The 13,673-nt window shown below is 38.7% G+C and overlaps 1 long non-coding RNA gene across 2 annotated transcripts in view; it reads left to right on the top strand.

The window, feature by feature from the left end:
• The window catches only part of LOC125175202 (uncharacterized), a 55,374-nt gene that overhangs the window by 117 nt on the left and 41,584 nt on the right, over window positions 1-13,673 (top strand). The window contains exons 1-2 of one of the 2 annotated variants that reach the window (XR_007155696.1): window positions 19-217; window positions 723-770. This is a non-coding gene — a long non-coding RNA (uncharacterized LOC125175202). Of the gene's footprint in view, window positions 1-18; window positions 218-722; window positions 771-13,673 lie in introns of those variants that run through there. The other variant, XR_007155697.1, reaches the window with a different exon arrangement.

Genomic DNA, 13,673 nt, shown 5'->3' with positions numbered 1-13,673 from the left:
CATTCCCCCCATGAGCCCAGGTCCCCGCTTCAGTGCCTTTAGTTAAATCAGGGTGTGTGCACTAGGGTCGAGCAGGCTCCTTTCCCCAGTTGCGGTCGCGCCCTTGCTTCAGGATGAGGCACGGAACGACCCACGCCTGCGGTCCTGCCCCGGGATCCTGAAGGGCGGCAAACACGGTTGGCCCCGCAGGCGCTCACCCCGCCCTCCCCTCTGGCTGGTACGGAATGAGGGGCCTCCAGCCACGCGTCCCACCTCTGGCGGTTTGCTGCGAGGTCTCCCTCCTAAGGCTGTGAGGACCCAGAACCAGGCAACCCACCCTACCCCGGGCATTTGCTCCCATATCGTTGAGTCGGTGGGCTGATGCGGAAGGCTCGAGAAGGCTTTTCCCTATCTCCAGTAATGACCGAACCCCTCAGCTGCAGCTTCGGATTTGGGAAATATCTGGACCGGTGTTTTTGACCCTGTGTATTTAAAGGTTATTCTAACCCTATAATTGGCCATCGTGGACCAGTGAGCTTTAAAAGTGAGGCTAAGTAGGGGTGGTTAAAGGCTGGAGGCGATGTTGGGGGGACCAGCGAAAGAGATTTTGAATCTCCTGGTCTGCCCTACAGTGTCACTTCCTGGAATCCTCCATACTTGTTCTTGTGTCATTTGTGTTCTCAGTTGCCCTTTCCAGATAGGGTTTGTATATAACTGCTAAGAGACTTTTGTGTTTCCAACAGTTCCCTATCTGGAGTGACTTAGAGGAGAGAAGCAGTGTGGTGCAGTGGGTAAGTTCTTGGGTCCTGGAAAGGGACAGTTAACTGGGCAAGTGTTTTGGAAATACACCTAGCTATGACAATTAGATGAGATACGGCACAAAAGAATATTTGGCACTGTGCCTGGCACATAGTAAATACTCAGTCAAATGGCAGCTAATAGCACAGAGTGCTTCAGATCCCCTCTCCCTCTCTCTCTGCCCCCCCCCCTCAAAAATAAATATTTTTTTAAAGTGGCAGCTAATAAAGAGTAATATTGGAAAATTCTTATTATTTGTTGAACCAGCAAAGAGAAAATAAATCAGTTGTTGGTAAGACCAAAGTTGCTCAACTGCAATTTAGCCTCGTGGTCGGTTATACTGACTGCATATTAAAATGATCTAGAGGGGGCCTCCCTGTCCCTGTCGGTGGAGCTTGGGACTCTTAACGTCAGGGTTGTAAGTTCAGTTTCACTTTGCATATAGAGATTACTTTAAAATAAAATCTATAAAAAATAAAATAAAATCATCCAGAGAACTTGTTCAAAATACCAGTATCTGAACCCACTCCAGTGATCCTGATTCAAAGGGCCTCCAGTGGAGTCGTGACTGATCTACGGAGGAGAGTTCAGAGTAACTGCTAGGGATTTCCTAGCAGAGGAAACAAAAATTCTACCTGATATAATTGAAGGTATAAAATATTGGGAACTTAAATTTTTTCTTAACACATTATAGTTCATGAAATTAGAAAAGAGTAAATATTAAAGTTCGTATCTATTTCAGATTGTTATATGAGAATTTTTCTAGTGTTAATCACTTCAAAGCAGCACACATTTATTATAAGTGTCTCTGGTAGAAATTAAACTCACCCTTCATGGGTTATCTCAACCACATACTAGAGGAAATCTTTTGAAATTATCCAGAAGGATTTTTATCTTAACATTTTCCTTCTAGTACTTTTTTTTTTTTTTTTCAATCTTTCCCTTTTGCCTCCTTCTGTGGTAGACATTTTCATACCTATCAATCACTTCTTACTCTGTATATTTCTAGAAGGCCAGGAAGGCACATTATTTATTCATCTTTGTCACTCTAGGAAGCCAGCCCATAGTAGAATCTAGTATTTGTTGAACTGAGTATATTTAATTCATATGTTAATATGTTGATGTATGTTAATAAAAAGTATTTAAATATGTATACAATAACTCAAATCATCACATCGAATGTCTTTTTAGAATGCACCTTTAAAATGTAAATTTTACAAAATTAATGTTTTTTTTATTGGTTGGAGGTTTTTTTTAGTTTTTATTTAAGTAATGTCTGCACCTCACATGGGGCTTAAACCCACAATCCTGAGATCAAGCGTCTCATGCTTCTCAGACTGGGCCAGCCAGGCACCCCCAAAATTAGTGTTTTACCCTTCATTAGGTTACTGAACACAAATTTTTCCAAGTATATCATCTCTAAGATTTAAGTAACTTTGAAAAGAGTAATTTACCTTATTCAGGAAACTATTCTTTAAACAATTATATCAAAGATGGGGGGGGAGGAAAAAAGTTAAATGGAGTCATCTTTACACTTTGGTTTACGACTATATTATTTCATAAAAACAGCAGCTAAAATTATGCCAATATCTGAAACTTATTAATACCTTTAAGAAGCCTTTGTGGCTAAGGGTGCCTGGGTGACTAAATTGGTTAAGCATCCGACTTCAGCTCAGGTCATGCTCTCACAGTTCGTGGGTTCACGTCCCATGTCCAGCTCTGTGCTGACAGTTCAGAGCTTGGAGCCTGCTTCAGATTCTGTATCTCCCACTCTTTTTGCCCCTTCCCCACTCACACTCTATATCTGTCTCTCAAAAGTGAATAAACATTTAACAAAAAAAGAATTTGTGGCTATAGTTAGCTTAGAAATTATGTATACAAAACTGTAATGAGATAATGTCATTAATTCTGGATCATGCAAATTATTGATCGTTTGATATATTTTTCTAACTCTTTATTAGAGAGAGAGACTGCACGTGTGCTCACACACACACACACACACACACACACACACACACAGGAGAGCAGGGGAGGGGCAGAGAGAGAGGGGAGAGAGAATCTCAAGCAGGCTCCATGCTGTCACCACAGAGAACGACTCAGGGCTCAATCCGAAGAGCCTTGAGATCATGATCTGAGCCAAAACCAAGAGTCAGATGCTTAACCTTTTAACCCACTGAGCCCCCAGGCGCCCCTGATTATTTGATATTTTCAAAACAAGCTGACAATAGTGCACAGCCATTAAATGAATTGTCCTAGTTTAGTAAAGCACCAAGCATTCCATATTGTATAGCCTCTAAACCAGCAGAAAGGTGATTCTTGGTCTGTCAAGAAGGTGATAATTGTGGAGACATAAACAACTATGGTTAACATAGCATATGTTCTTACGAAGATTTCTCAGCAGCAGTGAACTTGTCAACACACTGAGAGATGATTAAAATCCTGTGAACACATTCAGAGATTGACTTATTCATAAGAATTAAAGGATTTTTCCCTGTTACCAACCTGGACTATGAAGGCATGTGAAGCAAGAAACTTTCTTTCATAGATGACACTGGCTGATTTTTATATTTTCTGGAAAATGAAATGAAGGTTTCTGGTGCACCTGCCTGCCTCAGTCCAGAGAGCATGCAACTCTTGATCTCAGAGTCATGAGTTCAAGCCCCATGTTGGGTATGGAGCCTACTTACTAGAAAAAAAAAAGAAGAAAAAAGAAAGAAATGAAGGTTTCTCACAAGTGTTCTACTTGCAATATCAAGAACATGGGTTTCATGGGTTAATACCATCCAAGACATCTATTTACCCCTGTGCAAATGAATTTATAAATACATTTTTAGTTTAATGCCATGTATATAATATTTAGAAATCAACCCTTAGTCAGTGACCTAGAATTTTTTTTTTTTCATTCCCAATAATGTGATTCCAGAAGGAATACACAGGAGTGGTAAGTTTAGGGGCACCTGACTGGCTCAGTCAGTGGAGCGTGTGACTCTTGATCTTGGGGTTGTGGGTTCAAGTCCTATGTTGGGTGTAAAGATTATGTAAAAATAAAATCTTAATACTAACAAACCAGATCCAACAATACATTAAAATAATTATTCACCACAATCAAGTGAATCCTGGGATGCAGGGCTGGCTCAATATCTGCTAATCAATGTGATATATCATATTAATAAAAGAAAAGATGATAACTATGTGATGCTCTCAATAGATGGAGAAAAAGCATTTGACAAAAAACAGTACTCTTTCCTGATAAAAACCCTCAAGAAAGCAGGGATAGAAGGAACATACCTCAGGATCATAAAGGCCATATGCGAAAGACCCACGGCTAATATCATCCTAAGTGGGGAAAAACTGAGAGCTTTCCCCTTAACATCAGGAACATGTCAGGGATTTCCATTCTCACCAGTTTTTCAACATACTGTTGAAAGTCCCAGCCTCAGCAATCAGGCAAAAAAAGGAAATAAAAGACATCGAAATGAGCAAGGAGGAACTCAAACTTTCACTCTTCGCAGATGACATGATATTCTGTGTGGAAAACCCAAAGACTCTGCCAAAAAACTGCTAGAACTGATCCATGAATTCAGCAAAGTGGCAGGATATAAAATCAATGTACAGAAATCGGTTGCATTTCTATACACCAAAAATGAAGCAGCAAAAAGAGAAATCAAGGAATTGATCCCATTTACAACTGCACGAAAAACCATAAAATACCTAGGAATAAATCTAACCAAAGAGTAAAAAACCTATACACTGTAAACTATAAAAAGCTTATGAAAGAAATTGAAGAAGATAAAAAAAAAAAAACAACCAGGAAAAACATTCTATGCTCATGGATTGGAAGAACAAATATTGTTAAAATGTCAATACTACCCAAAGCAATATACACATTCAATGCAATCCCTATCAAAATGGCACCAGCATTCTTCACAGAGCTAGAACAAACAATTCTAAAATTTGTATGGAACCAGGGGAACCTGGGTGGCTCAGTCTGTTAAGCGTCAGACTTCAGCTCAGGTCATGATCTCATGCATGGTCTGTGAGTTCGATTCCTGCATCGGGCTCTGTGCTGACAGCTAAGAGCCTGGAGCCTGCTTCAGATTCTGTGTCTCCCTCTCTCTGCCCCTCCCCTGTTCATGCTCTGTCTCACTGTCTCTCAAAAGTAAATAAATGTTAAAAAAAATTGTAAGGAATAAAATAAAATTTGTATGGAACCAGAAAAGACCCCCAAATAGCCAAAGTAATGTTGAGAAAAAAACCCAAAGCTGAAAGCATCACAATTCCGGACTTCAAGCTGTATTACAAAGTTGTAATCATCAAGACAGTGTGGGACTAGCACAAAAACAGACACATAGATCAATGGAACAGAATAGAGAACCCAGAAATTGATTCACAAAGGTATGGCCAACTAATCTTTGACAAAGCAGGAAAGAATATCCAATGGAATAAAGACAGTCTCTTCAGCAAGTGGTGCTGGGAAAACTGGACAGTGACTTGCAGAAGAATGAACCTGGACCACTTTCTTACACCATACACAAAAATAAACTCAAAATGGATGAAAGAGCTAAATGTAAGACAGGAAGCAATCAAAATCCTAAAGGAGAAAACAGGCAACAACCTCTTTGACCTTGGCCACAGCAACTTCTTACTCGACATGTCTCCAGAGGCAAGGGAAACAAAAGCAAAAATGAACTATTGGGACCTCTGCACAAGAAATCTTCTGCACAGCAAAGGAAACAATCAGCAAAACTAAAAGGCAACCAACAGAATGGGAGAAGATTTTTGCAAATGACATATCAGATAAAGGGTTAGTATCCAAAATCTATAAAGAATTTATCAAACTCAACACCCAAAAAACAAAAAATCCAGTGAAGAAATGAGCAAAAGATATAAATAGACACTTTTCCAAAGAAGACATCCAAATGACTAACAGACACATGAAAAGATGCTCAACGTTGCTTATCATCAGGGGAATATAAATCAAATCCACAATGATATACCACCGAATGTCTAACATTAACAACTCGGGCAACAACAGATGTTGGTGAGCATGTGGAGAAAGAGTATGCAAACTGGTGTAGCCACTCTGGGAAACAGTATGGAGGTTCCTCAAAAAATTAAAAATAGAACTACCCTACAACCCAGCAATTGCACTACTAGGTATTTATCCCAAGGATACAAAAATGCTGATTTGAAGGTCACATGCACCTCAATATTTATAGCGGCACTATCGACAGTAGCCAAAGTATGGAATAAGTCCAAATGTCCATCACCTGATGAATGGATAAAGATGTGGTATATATATACAATGGAATATTACTCCGCGATCAAAAAGAATGAGATCTTGCCATTTGTAACAATGCGGATGGAACTAGAGTGTATTATGCTAAGCAAAATAAGTCAGTCCGAGAAATACAGATACGTGATTTCACTCATGTGAAATTTAAGAAACAAAACAGATGAACATAGGTGAAGAGAAGCAAAAATAAAACAGACATCGAGTCAAACCACAAGAGACTCTTAAATACAGATGAGGGTTGCTGGTGGGGTGTTGGGTGAGGAGATGGGTAAATGGGTGATGGGCATTAAGGAGGGCACTTGTTGGGATTAGCACTGGGTGTTATACATAGGAGATGAATCACTGGAATCTACTCCTGAAATCATTATTACAGTATATGTTAACTAACTTTGATTTAAATAAAAATAAAATAAAATGAAATGAAAAATATGATCTTAAAAAAAAGAAAGTGATAAGTTTATACAGACTAAAATTAAAGATTTTATTGCTGTCCTTTGAATTTTCTTATCCAAGAATAGTCTGTTTGTTCCAATTGCTTTATTTGTTTTGGTCTCTGTCACTTCATGCTAGTTGCTTTTCTCCAATTTCTGCTAATTTCTTGTTTTCTGCTCAAAGGTTAAAATAGGGCAGAAAAAAGGAAGCATATTGAAAATTCCCAGCTTATAGGGGGCATTTTTCCATTGTGGTCTCAGACTGGGTCAATCTGGGGAGACCACCAATAAAATTACTTTTAGAAAATACAACTGGTATCTAGCTCTTGGGAGTAAACACATGGTTAGCTAACTTTATTATTATTATTATTTTTTTTTTTAAGGTAGGCTCCAGGCCCAACATAGTGCTCAAACTCATAACCCTGAGACCAAGAGTCTCATGTTCTACCGACTGAGCCAGCCAGGCACCCCTGAGCCAGCTTTCTGGAAGGATGGCTGGAATAGCACTGAGGGCATCAACTTTAGTATATAAATACTAAGCAAAAATCTGCCCTCAGTTGAGGTGAATGTCCCCGTGCATGTTGAAATGTTAAAAACCTGAAGAAAATTAACAGTAATTTTCTGAGTAATACAAGGATCTCAGACTGGTTTAATTCCTATCAAATACCTCTCCTAATTTATATTGTAATCTAATGTTTTTGTTCTGTACACATTGTAAAGTATACCTTGTCATTTTTTTAATATAGCCAATGTTTTTTTTTTAATTTTCTTTAATGTTATTTATTTATTTATTTATTTATTTAATTTTTTTTTAACGTTTTTATTTATTTTTGAGACAGAGAGAGACAGAGCATGAACGGGGGAGGGGCAGAGACAGAAGGAGACACAGAATCGGAAGCAGGCTCCAGGCTCTGAGCCGTCAGCACAGAGCCCGACGCGGGGCTCGAACTCACGGACTGTGAGATCGTGACCTGAGCCGAAGTCGGATGCTTAACCGACTGAGCCACCCAGGCGCCCCAATGTTTATTTATTTTTGAAGGAGAGAGAGACAGAGTGTGAGCAGTGGAGGGGCAGAGAGATGGAGGGAGACACAGAATCCAAAGCCGGCTCCAAGCTCTGAGCTATCAGCACAGAGACCAATGTGGGGCTTGAATCCATGAACTGTGAGATCATGACCTGAGCTGAAGTCGGATGTTTAACTGACTGAGCCACCCAAGGCGCCCCTTAATATAGCCAATGTTTAACTAGATTTGTCTACATATCTTTTTCATCATTTCTTCTTGCATGTCAGACCACTTCTGGGATGATTTGCCTTCTTCCAGAAATATGTCCTTTATAAATTTCTTTACTGAGGATCTCTTTAAGGTAAACTTTGTTTCTGTTTGTCTAAAAATATCTATTTTTAATTTAAAAGGTAGAGTTCTTGGTATATAGAATTTGGGGCTTATTGGTCTTTTCTGTCAATGCTTTCAAAATACTATTCCACTGGGGACGCCTGGGTGGCTCAGTTGGTTAAGAGTCTGACTTCAGCTCAGGTCATGATCTCACAGTTTGTGAGTTGATCCCCACCTCGGGCTCTGTGCTGACAGCTCAGAGCCTGGAGCTGCTGCTTTGGATTCTGTGTCTCCCTCTCTCTTTGCCCCTCCCTTGCTCTTGTTCTCTCTCTCTCAAAAATAAAATAAAGACACTAAAAAAAAAAAACAAAAAAAAACCCAAACTATTCCACTGTACTCTGGCTTCCTTTGCAGCTCTAATAAAGTCTATCTAATGATCTTTGTAGATCATCTGGCTGTTTTTAAAAATTTCTCTTTGATTTGTTGTTCAGTTTCATTACGTTGTGTCTAATTTGGGATTTCTGTTTATTTATCCAGCCAGGGATTTCCTGAACCTGAGAGAATTCCTGTCATCTCTCAATTCTTGAAAAATCTCAATATTCAAATTCTTGTTGAATATTGCTTTTTTCATATTCTCTAAGATGTGCCCTCTGAGATGCCCATTAGATGTATGTTACAACTCATTCTATCCTTCACATCTCATCCTTTATCATTTTCATATATTTAATATTCTGAGCTGAATCCCAGGTAATTTTTTCAGTTTTATCTTCCAGTTTGCTCCTCAGTTGTGTTGAATCTACTCTTCAATTCTCCGAATGAGTTTTAATTTCAATTATATTTTTTCATCCATAGATATTTAGTCTTTTTTTATATTTGTTGGGTTTCTTATTCTGTACTCATACGTCCAAATATTTTCTCCCAAATATTTCTTACATTTCTTTAAACATATTAAATGCACTTAATATATCTTATGTGTGCAATAATTATGTGATTTGAAATTTTTGGGTACCTCATTTTGTTTTTTGTTGTTTATACAGATTCTTGCTTGTGTTAGGCTTCTTTTTTCATGTTTTATGGTTATTTTTTATTGCAAGTGGGTATTTGTGGAACTTTATCTTTGTGGGGTATTTGAGGGTTTGAAGTGTTTTCCTTGAGAGAGAATTTATATTAGCTTCTGCCAGGATCCAAGGGCACTACCAATCCAGGAAAACTTTAAAAATAATTTTTGGCATTAAGTTCCCAAATGACACGATTAATATAAATTTGGATCATAAACCAGCATGAGGAAGGGCTGGTAGTTATAAATACTCTAAATTCTCAGATGAGGCTCATAATTCTCAGATCTTCCTTAGCCCTTTAAAATAAAATAACACTCCTGTAGTCTGTAGATTGGCTGTACACAGAAATCAGACCACATCTTCCTTTGTTGACAGCTCTCTAGGGTTTTTCATTGAGCTTGCTCCATTCAGTTTGTGGAATCACTTGAAAAACATTGTATTTAGTCACTTTTGCAAGATTCTCTAGTGTCTGGGTGGAATAAATAAATCCTTGTTAAGGATTTCTTCAGCAGGTTTTCCTCAAACCATCTAAATTAGGGCATTTCCAGGGCCACATTCTGACTATTGGGGACCCTAGGTACTTTTATCTTTGTGGTCCCCTCCCACCACAAAAGATATTTAAAATTGTCTTTCACAACTGTGTTGGTAAAAAGACAAGTTTAATCCAGGCTACATTATATCATTATTTCTTCTGATTATTATTTGTTTTAATGTTTATTTTTTAGAGAGAGCATATGTGTGCACATGAGAGCAGGGGAAGATCAGATAAAGAGGGGGACAGAAGATTTTACGTGGGCTCTGTGTGGACACCAGAGAGCCTGATTCGGGGCTCAAAATCACAAACTGCGAGATCATGACCTCAGCCTAAGCTGGACACTTAGCCGACTGAGCTACCCAGGTGACCCTATTTCTTCTGAGTTTAAAAGAAATGAAAACGTATTCTTTTCTTTCAATGTTTGTTTATTTTTGAGAGAGAGAGAGGCAGAGAGCCAGGGAGATAGAGAATTTGAAGCAGCCTCCATACTGTCAGTGTAGAGCCCAACGCGGGGCTCAGACTCACAAACTGAACTGTGAGATCATGACCTGAACCGCTTAACAATTGAAGCACCCAGGCGCCCCAGAAATGAAAACATTTTCAAAGGCCCTGGATATACTGTCTCTGGGCATTACTTGCCTCTTCCTGCCTCTCAATTCCCCTCCTCTCAATTATAAGTTTTTCTGTACCTAAAACATTAAAGGTTTAATATGAAAGGGAAGGAAAAGAGTGAACTTATAAATATTCCTCTCATCTGTTTCACCTCTTTTGCTAAAGGTCCCATCCCTATGGTGTCTTGATCTTCAGTCCCTTTTCTCTACGTTTTCTATGTCAAAACAACCCACAAAGTACTGAATTTCCCCTGTACTGAAGATAAGGGATATGATATTTACCTAAGGATAAAAGTTTGCTGCTTGTTCTATTTAAGCTCTTCATCTCCATGTTATGTAGTTTGTATTTTGGCTTTGAGGTGTTTACGTTTGCTTGTTTGGGTGAAAGTAAATAGGACTGGCAGAATAAACCAGGAGCCTCTATCCTCTTTCTGGGATTTTACACTAACTCTGCTGGTAACCTCTGGAAAGAAAATTATATTCTTTGAATACTATAATAATCCTCAGGAAGAATTACAATGGCTGGTGTTTATGACGTATACATAGGGCATTTTGAGAACAGATGACTTAATGTTTGCACAGTGCTCTGGGCATTTTAGATCAAAGATGCTGAGCTTACCCAGCATTAAACCATTTAATTTATACTTAGATTATATATTTAAATATGACAGAAGTGGATGGAGCCTCATATACTTTATATTTTGCTGGTTTCTTTTTGGCTGGAGACAGCTTTCTGTCTGATAGATAATAGCAATGCTTTACATTTATAGACCATATAACATCTTTCATCCAAGGAGTTCAAAGAACTCCGCAATTATGACTCATTGTTCCTTAAAATATCTCTACAAAACTTGAGATGACATGCATTGAGGTAAACTGGTTATTGAGGTAAAGAAACTAGTGTCATGGAGGCGTTAAAGTGTTAACGAGGTATTTTGGGAGTCAGAGACAGAATTCAGCTAAGTCCCCCCTTTCTCTGATTAGACCTTAACATTCCATCCCCATGATGGTAAGATCTACAAGGGCTTCGGTTGTATTTATAAAAATGATAATACTTCTCAGCTATGAAGAGTTGAGCTCTTACTTCTCCAAGCTCATCTCATTTTCCTACCCTCCCATTGCTGCACCCACTCTGCAGATGCTGTCACTTATGCCTGGAACATTTGACCTACCAGGTGGGTAGTTCCTAGTCATGGTTCCCATTTCAGAGTGTTTCCTTCTAAAATGAGCCCCTAATTAAATCAACTTTCAGAATCAGGGTTTCCCAAAGTACTAGGCACCTCCTCTTCAGAGGACTTGGCATAATTACAGTTCTATACTTGAATGTGTAAATTATTTGATCGTTTGATTAATGCCTATCCCACTCCCCCAATGGCAGGAAACATGTCTGTTTCCTCTTTCTAGTGTAGTCCCAACATCTAGTTTTGTGGTTGGTGCTAAATTTGACCTCAAAACCTATTTGTTGACTGAATTAATTTAGATTTTAGGAAAAGTGTTCTTTCACAATTCAAGCCCAAATCTGAACATTTCAATTCAGAAATATAATCAGTAAGACAAGAGTTGACATTCTAAACTATTATTCTATCATTTGAATAGGAAAATATATAGAATGCCTCAACAACTTAATGCAAACTAAAACCATTAAGCCTCTAGTAAGATGACAAAAGACAAGTTAGGAAAATGGTGAAAGGGCATGAGCTCATTAAAAATATGATCAAGGTGGGAGCGCCTAGGTGTCTCAATCGGTTAAGCGTCCCACTCTTGATTTCATCTCAGGTTACGATCTCATGGTTTGTGAGATCAAGCCCCACTGTCAGGCTCTGTGCTGACAGCTTGGAGCCTGCTTGGGATTCTCTCCCCCTCTCTCACTGCCCATCCATGCTCACTCTTTCTCTCTCTCTCTCAAAATAAATAAACATTTAAAAATAAATAGAAAGGGCCTTTCCTAATGCTACCTTTGTTTTGGAAAGAAACTCTAGAGGTAGTACAAGGACAGATCTGAAGGAAGTAGGAAGAAACAAAGGAGGAGATCTTTGAAGAAATTATTGTCATAGTTACAGTAAAAGCTGGTAGGGTGTGAACTCCAGTTTTGGTGAGAGAACAGGAGACATTTCAGAGAAAGGACCAGCAGGATTTGAGCCCAGTTGAATGTGGGCTCTGAGGAACAGGAAACAAAGCCAGGTCAGGTTTCTAGGTTTGGGCAATCAGTGGATAAGGGTGCTATTAAGTAAATAGAGAATAGAGGACAAGCAGGTTTAGTAGAGTATAAATGTTAGGTTTTTGGCGCCTGGGGGACATCCAAGTGGAGATGCCAGAAAGAGAGACAACCTGGCTGGAGATCCAGATTTTGGAACTTAGATTATACTCCTTTGAGGAATTAGTTTTTTTATATTAGTTGTAAAGCTCATAGCAGCAATGCTGTAAATATGAATTTCACAAGGAAGCTGATAAATACCTTTTTAGCCTATAGTCTTCCTGACAGAACATGATGATACATCCTTCAGAAGAATGTTTCTTTGGAACTTGCATTCACAAGGCCAACTCCACACTCCAGTAAAGCAACTTGTCTCCCTCAGACATAGAATTGGGAGCCAAGACTTCTTTGTCAAACCTTATTCTTTTTCCAAGAACAATGGAGCATCGAATGTTTGAGGGCAAGGTGCATATATTTAGGATGTGGGATTAATATTATAGTTTAGAGAGAAGAGACTACATTTACATTTAAACATGTGAAGGGGAGAATTGGCAGATTGTTCAGGTAGGGATAAGTGATCTAGCATGGATAGACGCTGGTGGGGATATAGGGGAAAATTGGGGTGAAGGACCTGGTCGGCATTGAGTGAATAGCAGGAGAATCAGCAAGAATAGAAAGCTTGGGACCATAGACTCCAGGCAACTTTTGCAACCTTATGAATTAGTTTGGGAAGGTATAAGCTGTGATTTATAAGGAAGGAAGAAAGGAAGGAAGGAAGATAGATAGATCGATCGGTCGATCGATCGATAGATAGATAGATTGGGGTGCCTGGGTGGTTCAGTTGGTTAAGCATCCAACTTTTGATCTCAGGGTCATGAGCTCAAGTTCTGCGTTGGGCTCCACATTGGGCTCCACACAGGGTATGGAGCCTACTTAAAAGAAAAAAAAATATATATATATATATATATATGTATGTATGTATGTATGTATATATACATACATACATACATACATACATACATACATACACACATACATATGGTCATTCAGAAAAAAATATTTTGTTCATCTGAATGACCAAATATATATGAGAAATATTTCTCATATATATTTGATCTTCATCTACACTTCCTGGCTCATAGATGCCAAAACTCTTGAAATTTCTAGAGCAATAAGAGCAATGAGAACACCTTTTGTTATAATGTTTGGTCTCTTGTCTTCAGTTCCTGAAAATGCTTCAGAGCCATAAAGGTGAAATGGATGTTTTGTTATTCATAACCAGCCCCTTTTCACCACCACTAGGTTTGCTAATGAGGTGATTTTTGGAAATTCCCTACCTTTGGAGGTTGATTGCCTATAGAACCAGTCTTTTTTTTTTTTTTAATGTTTATTTATTTTTGAGAGAGAGAGAGACAACACGTGTGAGCAGGGGAGACA

Source organism: Prionailurus viverrinus, chromosome C2 (genome assembly GCF_022837055.1).
Source record: "Prionailurus viverrinus isolate Anna chromosome C2, UM_Priviv_1.0, whole genome shotgun sequence".
Taxonomy (NCBI): domain Eukaryota; kingdom Metazoa; phylum Chordata; class Mammalia; order Carnivora; family Felidae; genus Prionailurus; species Prionailurus viverrinus.
Note: the sequence above shows the minus strand (reverse complement) of the source record. Positions and strands in the feature narration are given on the sequence as shown.